An 8,452-nucleotide genomic window follows, 5' to 3' on the forward strand; every position below is an offset into this window, starting at 1 on the left:
GGCTCAGTCCAGGGCTCCAGTGTGGGTCTCTGTCTCTATCTCCATCCATCACCAGATGAAGGTTCTATGATGATATGCAAGATATTCGTCAATATTGCTATAGGCTAGGGTCATTTCAGGTTCCCTATCCTCAGCTGCCCAAGGAACTAACTGGGGACCTCGGCTCATATTTGGTTTCTAGCCATAAATCAAGGACATTGAGCCTATAATTAGTGATCCTAGAGAAGCTAAATAAGGAGAACCCAAAGAAAAACATATAGGCATCCTCCTGAATATTAACCTTCAGCAAGCGATGAAAGGAGACAGAGACAAAGACCCACATTGGAGCACAGGACTGAAATCTCAAGGTCCAAATCAGGAGCAGAAGGAGAGAGAGCACGAGCAAGGAACTCAGGACCGTGAGGGGTGCACCCACACACTGGTTCAACTTCTTACTTAGCTTCTTTAGGATCACCAATTGTAGACTCCGTGACCCTTATTTATGGCTAGAAACCAATTATGAGTGAGTACATCCCATATTCATCTTTTTGGGTCCGGGTTACCTCACTCAGAATAGTGTTTTCTATTTCCATCCATTTGCATGCAAAATTCGAGAAGTCATTGTTTTTTACCGCAGTGTAGTACTCTAATGTGTATATATTCCACACTTTCTTCATCCATTCTTCCATTGAGGGGCATCTAGGTTGTTTCCAGGTTCTGGCTATTACAAATAATACTGCTATGAACATGGTTGAACAAATGCTCTTGTCCTATGATAGGGCATCTCTTGGGTATATTCCCAGGAGTGGTATTGCTGGGTCCAGGGGTAGGTTGATCCCGAATTTCCTGAGAAACCGAAACACTGACTTCCACAGTGGTTGCACAAGATTGCATTCCCACCAGCAATGGATGAGGGTACCCCTTCCTCCACAGCCTCTCCAGCAAAGGCTATCATTGGAGTTTTTTATTTTAGCCATTCTGACAGGTGTAAGATGATATCTCAAAGTTGTTTTGATTTGCATTTACCTGATCACTAAGGAAGTTGAGCATGACCTTAAGTGTCTTTTGGCCATTTGAACTTCCTCTGCTGAGAATTCTCTGTTCAGTTCAGTGCCCTATTTTTTAATTGGGTTAATTAGCATTTTAAAGTCTAGTTTCCTGAGTTCTCTATATATTTTGGAGATCAGACCTTTGTCTGTTGCGGGGTTGGTGAAGATCTTCTCCCAGGCAATAGGTTGCCTTTTTGTCTTGGTGACAGTGTCCTTTGCTTTACAGAGCTTCTCAGTTTTAGTAGGTCCCATTTATTCAATGTTGCCCTTAATGTCTGTGCTGTTGGGGTTACACATAGGAAGCAATCTCCTGTGCCCATCTGTTGTAGGGTACTTCCCACTTTCTCTTCTATTAGGTTCAATGTGTTCTGACTGATATTGAGGTCTTTAATCCATTTGGACTTGAGTTTTGTGCATGGTGATAGATATGGGTCTATTTTCATTCTTCTACAGGTTGACATCCAGTTATGCCAGCACCATTTGTTGAAGATGCTTTCTTTCTTCCATTGTATACTTTTGGCTCCTTTATCAAAAATGAGGTGTTCATAGGTTTGTGGGTTAAAATTCGGGTCTTCTATACTATTCCATTGGTCGACTTCTCTGTTTTTATGCCAGTACCACACTGTTTTTATCACTGTAGCTCTGTAATAGAGTTTGAAGTCAGGGATGGTAATGCCTCCAGACAATCCTTTATTGTATAGGATTGTTTTAGCTATCCTGGGTTTTTTGTTTTTCCATATAAAGTTGATTATTGTCCTCTCCAGATCTGTGAAGAATTGTGATGGGACCTTGATGGGGATTGCATTGAATCTATAAATTGCCTTTGGTAGAATTGCCATTTTTACTCTGTTGATCCTCCCAATCCAAGAGCAAGGGAGGTCCATCCATTTTCTGGTATACTCCTCAATTTCTTTCTTCAATGCCTTAAAGTTCTTGTCAAATAGATCTTTCACTTCCTTGGTTAGAGTTACCCCAAGATAATTTATGCTGTTTGTGGCTATCGTAAAAGGTGAAGCTTCTCTGATTTCCCTCTCTGCTTCCATATCCTTTGTGTATAAGAGGGCGACTGATTTTTTGGAGTTGATCTTGTATCCTGCCACATTACTAAAGCTGTTTATCAGTTGTAAACGTTCTTTGGTGGAGTTTTGGGGGTCGCTTATGTACACTATCATATCATCTGCAAATAATGAAAGTTTAACTTCTTCCTTTCCAATTCGAATCCCCTTGATCCCCTTATGTTGTCTTATTGCTATTGCTAGAACTTCAAGCACTATATTGAAGAGGTATGGCGAGAGTGGACAGCCTTGTCGTGTTCCTGAGTTTAGTGGGATGGCTTTGAGTTTCTCTCCATTTAATTTGATGTTAGCTGTCGGCTTGCTGTATATAGCTTTTATTATATTTAGGTATGACCCTTGTATCCCTAATCTCTCCAATACTTTTATCATAAAGGGATGTTGAATTTTGTCAAATGCTTTTTCAGCATCTAATGAAATGATCATATGATTTTTTTCTTTCAGTTTATTTATATGCTGGATTACATTGATAGATTTTCGTATGTTGAACCAGCCCTGCATCCCTGGGATGAAGCCTACTTGATCATAATGGATAATATTTCTGATGTGTTCTTGGATTCGGTTTGCCAGAATTTTGTTGAGGATTTTTGCATCGATGTTCATGAGTGAGATTGGTCTATAATTCTCTTTCTTGGTTGAGTCTTTGTGTGGTTTTGGTATCAGAGTAACTGTAGCTTCATAAAAGGAATTTGGCAATGCCTCTTCTGTTTCTATATTGTGAAATACATTAAGGAGTATAGGTATTAGCTCTTCTTGGAAGTTCTGGTAGAATTCCGCATTGAAACCATCTGGTCCTGGGCTTTTTTTGGTAGGGAGGTTTTTTGATAACCTCTTCTAATTCTTCACGACTAACAGGTCTATTTAGATTGTTCACCTGGTCCTGGTTTACCTTTGGTATATGGTATTTATCTAAAAAAGTGTCCATTTCCTTTACATTTTCCAGTTTTATGGCATATAGGCTTTTGTAGTAAGATCTAATGATTCTCTGAATTTCCTCTGTGTCTGTGGTTATGTCCCCCTTTTCATTTCTGATCTTATTAATTTGCAAATTCGCTCTCTGCCGTTTGATTAGTTTGGATAGGGGTTTGTCAATCTTGTTGATTTTCTCCAGGAACCAGCTTTTTGTTTCATTGGTCCTTTGGATTGTTTTCTGTATTTCTATTTTGTTGATTTCAGCCCTCAGTTTGATTATTTCCAGTCTTCTAGTCCTCCTAGGTGAGTCTGCTTCTTTTTTTTCTATAGTTTTCAGGTGGGCTGTTAAGTCTCCAATGTGAACTTTCTCTGTTTTCTTTAAGTGGGCACTTAGTGCTATGAACTTTCCTCTTAGGACTGCTTTCATAGTGTCCCATAAGTTTGAGTATGTTGTTTCTTTATTTTCATTGAATTCAAGGAAGACTTTAATTTCTTTCTTTATTTCTTCCTTAATCCAGGTATGGTTCAGTAGTTGACTGTTCAGTTTCCATGAATTTGTAGGCTTTCTGGGGGTAGCATTGTTGTTGAATTCTAACTTTAATCCATGGTGATCTGATAAGACACAGGTGCTTACTAATATTTTTTTGTAACTGTGGATGTTTGCTTTGTTACCGACTATGTGGTCGATTTTTGAGAAAGTTCCATGAGCTGCAGAGAAGAAGGTATATTCTTTCTTATTTGGGTGGAATGTTCTATAGCTGTCTGTTAAGTCCATTTGATTCATTACCTCCATTAATTCTCTTATTTCTCTGTTAGGTTTCTGTCTGATTGACCTGTCCATTGGTGAGAGAGGAGTGTTGAAGTCTCCTCCTATTAGTGTGTGTGGTTTGATGGCTGCCTTGAGTTTTAGCAATGTTTCTTTTATGTACATGGTTGCTTTTATATTAGGGGCATAGATATTCAGGATTGAGACTTCATCCTGATAAACTGTTCCTGTTATGAGTATAAAATGCCCCTCTCCATCTCTTCTGATTGATTTAAGTTTGAAGTCAACTTTGTTAGAGATTAGTATGGCCACACCTGCTTGTTTCTTAGGTCCATTTGCTTGATAAGCCTTTTCCCAGCCCTTTACTCTGAGTAGGTGCCTGTCTTTGTGGTTGAGGTGTGTTTCTTGTAAACAGCAGAATGTTGGATCCTGTTTTTTTTTTATCCAATCTCTTAGCCTGTGCCTTTTTATAGGTGAATTGAGTCCATTGACATTAAGTGATATTAATGACCAGTGGTTGTTAACTCCGGTCACTTTTTTAGTCGTAGAATTTGTGTGTTTCCCTTCTTTGATTTGTGTTGGTGAAGGGTCTCTAGATGTCTGAGTTATTGTGGTCATTGTTGGACTCCTTGGTTAGTGATTTTCCTTCTATTATTTTCTGTAAGGCTGGATTTGTGGCTGCGTATTGTTTAAATTTGTTCTTATCCTGGAAAATTTTATTTTCGCCATTTATAGTGAACGACAGCTTGGCTGGGTATAGTAATCTGGGCTTGCATCCATGGTCTCTCAGTTTCTGTAGTACATCTATCCAGGACTTTCTGGCTTTCATGGTTTCCATGGAGAAGTCAGGTGTAAGTCTGATAGGTTTACCTTTATAAGTGATTTGGCCTTTTTCCTTTGCAGCTCTTAATATTCTTTCCTTATTCTGTATGCTTTGTGTTTTGATAATTATATGGCGAGGGGATGTTTTTATTTTTTTTGATCCAGCCTATTCGGTGTTCTGTATGCTTCTTGAACCTTCATAGGTATATCTTTCTTTAGGTTGGGAAAGTTTTCTTCTATAATTTTATTAAATATATTTTCTGGACCATTGAGCTGCACTTCTTCTCCTTCTTCTACCCCTATTATTCTTAGGTTTGGTCTTTTTATTGTGTCCCATATTTCCTGAATGTTTTGTGATGAGAGTTTGTTGGACTTGCTGTTTTCTTTGATCAGTGTGTTTATTTTCTCTATAGTATCTTCAGATTCTGAGATTCTTTCTTCTAACTCTTGTATTCTGTTGGTTATGCTTGTTTCTGTAGACTCTGTTTGTTTACTTAAATTTTCCATGTCCAGCCGGCCCTCTGTTTGTGTTTTCTTCTTTGCCTCCATTTCAGTTTTCAAGTCTTGACCTGTTTCCATTATCTGTTTGATTGTTTTTCCTTGGTTTTCTAGGGTATAATTCACTGATTTATTCAATTCTTCAAACTTTCTGTTATATTTCTCATCCATTTCTATAAGGGCGTTTTTTACATGCTTGGCATCAATCACTTTCATGAAGTCAATCTTTTCTACTTCTTCTTGATTAAGGTGTTCATGTCCTCCTGTTGTGAGTTCGCTGGTTTCTAGTGGCTTCATGTTGCTTTTCAGCTTGTTGGGCGAATTCTTGCCTTGGCGTCTGCCCATCTCTTCTTCCAAATGCTCCCTTATGGATCTTCTTTTACTGGATCAGGTCTCCTTGCCTACCCAATGTTGGCTCTCCCCAATGTTGGCTCTCCCCAACGCTGGCTCTCCTGGTGCCCCAACGCTGGCTCTCCCCAACGCTGGCTCTCCCCAACGCTGGCTCTCCCCAACGCTGGCTTTCCTGGTGCCGAGAGATCAGGCCTCCGTGCTGATGGGGCAGCTTGCAAACAAAGCGCCTACCCTGCTTGGTGCAGGCAGGCCATAGAAGCAAAGGAACTCCCACCCGCTTGGGTGCCCCGAGGATTCGGATCCAGTGCCCAGACAGGCTGGGCTGGGTGATGTTATGTGCCGAAAGAGGGCGGTGGGGCCAAAGTGGGGAGGGTTCTGGATGGAAGCTGGGTGGGCTAGGAAGAAAGAGGCAGTATGCCGGGAGTAGAGGCCCTGCAGAGAGCCCAAGAAGGATAGGGGGCCAAGGAACCTCTGAGCTCCCTGTCCCAGGCTGGCGCTGGGTGGGGGAAGTCATATTCTTAACGTGCTCCGAATACACCTTTTTAGTGTTGTTTTAAATTGATTTGCCAATATTGCTATCATTTAGAGAGGGTGCTTCTTCATATTAAGGAAAAGAAAATGCAAAAAACCCCACTCATTGCATCTCATAGTAAAATATTGGTGTAAAAATTCTTGTTAGAAGAACATCTGCAATAAATGCTTTCCCCAATTTAAGTAACTTCAGATATGTGCTAAAGATTTGGGAGTGTGAATGGGTCTTCCAGTTCCCGCATGTCGTTCTCCTTGAAGTGGCCTTCTTAGGCATGGCTAGTGTCATCTTTAACTTTGGAGGACTCTGCACACTGCGTTTCCTCCGTACCAGCTGTGCACGAGCATCCCCTTTTCATTAATCCTCAGTGCTGTTCTGCTCGCTGTTTTGATGGGAGACATGGGTTTTGTGATGGAGCAGGACACTTTTTTTTATTGATAGGAGCGTTTCCAGACAGTGTCTCACTCTGTTGCCTAGGCTAGCTTGAAACTTACTCTGTAGCCTAGACTATTCACAGGAGTCCTTCTGCCTCAGTTTACCCCCAGCTGGATTGTATGTCTAAGTCCCCATGCTCAGCTCTTACTGTGGATTTCATCTGCATTTTTTTCTAATAGTGGTGTTGCCCTTCTCATGAGCTCCTTAGCCACCTGTCTCTGCTGAAGAGCATTTACCTTTGCTCATCTTTTAGCCAGTGTCTGCTTTCTTGTCCCTTTTGCCTCCCTTTAGGACTGTGCTCCTGGGTACCACAGAGGGAAGCTCCCAGAAAATGATGGCTGGGGACCCTGCCCTCTGCTGGCTCCTTGTGTGCCCTGCAGTTGCAACAACCACAGTGATGTCTGTGACCTGGAAACTGGGCAGTGTCTGGTATGTTTGCTTGTGTGGCAACTGACCTCAGTGATCAGCGTGACCTGAAAGACAGCCAGGAACCAGGCAGACCCTCCAGCAGGTCCTTGCCACTGGCTGCCGCCATCGCAGTCTCAAAGACATTGAAACCGCCTCCTCCTGTCACTGGGAAACTGGCAGGGTTTGTTTCTGTGTCTCCCTCAGCAATGGATGCCTCCCTCACTCTAGTCCTCAGTAGCTGGTCCTTGTTTCTTCGCTACTCTCTGGGGTGGCTCGTTGCCATACTAGTCAGCCATACAGGCAGGCAGTGATAGCACACACTTTTAATCCCAGCAGCCATACTAGTTAGCCATAGAGGCTGGGGGAGGGTGGTGCTAGCCTTTAATCCCAGCACTAGAGAGGAATATAAAATGAGAGGAGACAGGTCTCAGTTCAGTCTCTGGCTGAGGATTCGTGGGAGCAGGATCACCCACTTCAGTCCGGGGTCGAGATAAGAGCCCCGGGATGGCTGCTTTGCTTTTCTGATCTCCAGGTTGAGCCCCAGTATCTGTCTCCGGGTTTTTATCATTCGTGCTACAGTGTGTGCTCTGCATTTCATGTGTAAAAGGGATGACGGCCTCTGGGCAGAGCTGGTGTGTGTGTTCCTGGTTGGCGCAGACTGCCCTGTCTATACCTGTTGTCCCCGCTTCGGTAGGTGCTCTACAGGCTATCATGGCAACCCTCATGCAGCAGGTGGCAGCTGCAAGAAGTGTGACTGTAACCCCCAAGGCTCTGTCCACAGTGACTGTGACTACACATCTGGGCAATGTGTTTGCAAGCCAGGAGCCACGGGACTCTGCTGTGAGGAATGCCGGCCAAGACACATCTTGACGGAGAGCGACTGTGTGTGTAGGTGACTCTCCTGTGTGTATCTTATGTTAGGTCTTCATTGCTGATCTGGCTGTGACACCCACGGACTCAGTGGGACACCACAAATCTCACTGGACTTTACACTTTATTGCAACTCCTTGATGTACGTTGCTGCTCAATCTACTGAATTAAACCTTTAGTTGTGCACAGCTAAGACACCACACCGTGGATTGTGTAGGGCCGTGCGCGATGGTCCAGGCTGACCCCAAACATCACAGTTCTGCTTCACTTTGATGTTTATTTACTGGATTACAGAAACATGTAGTACACCCAGCTAATTATTTTTATTTCATAATTTAGCTGTATCAGTACTTCCTTTTACTGAAACCATAGATCAATCAGTATGGAAGAGGTGTTGTCGTCTATATTGCTCAAATTTCTGGTCTCTGGTTTTCTCCAGTTCTAACGGATGTCTGTCGAGTGCAGGGAAAAGTCATTTGGGTGTCTTCTTTGTGGGTGATGGGAGAGGGTTAGAGGGGATGAGTATCAGGGAATTGGGAAAGGTTTTTCCTTTCATTCTGTGACTGTTATAAGCAAACACTCCCCCAGGGTGTGTTCTCCGCTGCTCTCTGAGGAGTGGCACACACTGAGACCCTGGGGTGGACTTTGGAGGGGGATACTGAGACAGCTTGTAGCCAGGCCCAATTCTAGATGAGCTGTGGCACTGTAAAGGTTCAAGTGGTGGGAAGGCATGATGCCTCGGCCACTCTGAGGCTCGGCT

This window comes from Microtus oregoni, unplaced genomic scaffold (assembly GCF_018167655.1).
Source record: "Microtus oregoni isolate MIOR12 unplaced genomic scaffold, Mior012 000016F_ref0000370, whole genome shotgun sequence".
Classification (NCBI taxonomy): domain Eukaryota; kingdom Metazoa; phylum Chordata; class Mammalia; order Rodentia; family Cricetidae; genus Microtus; species Microtus oregoni.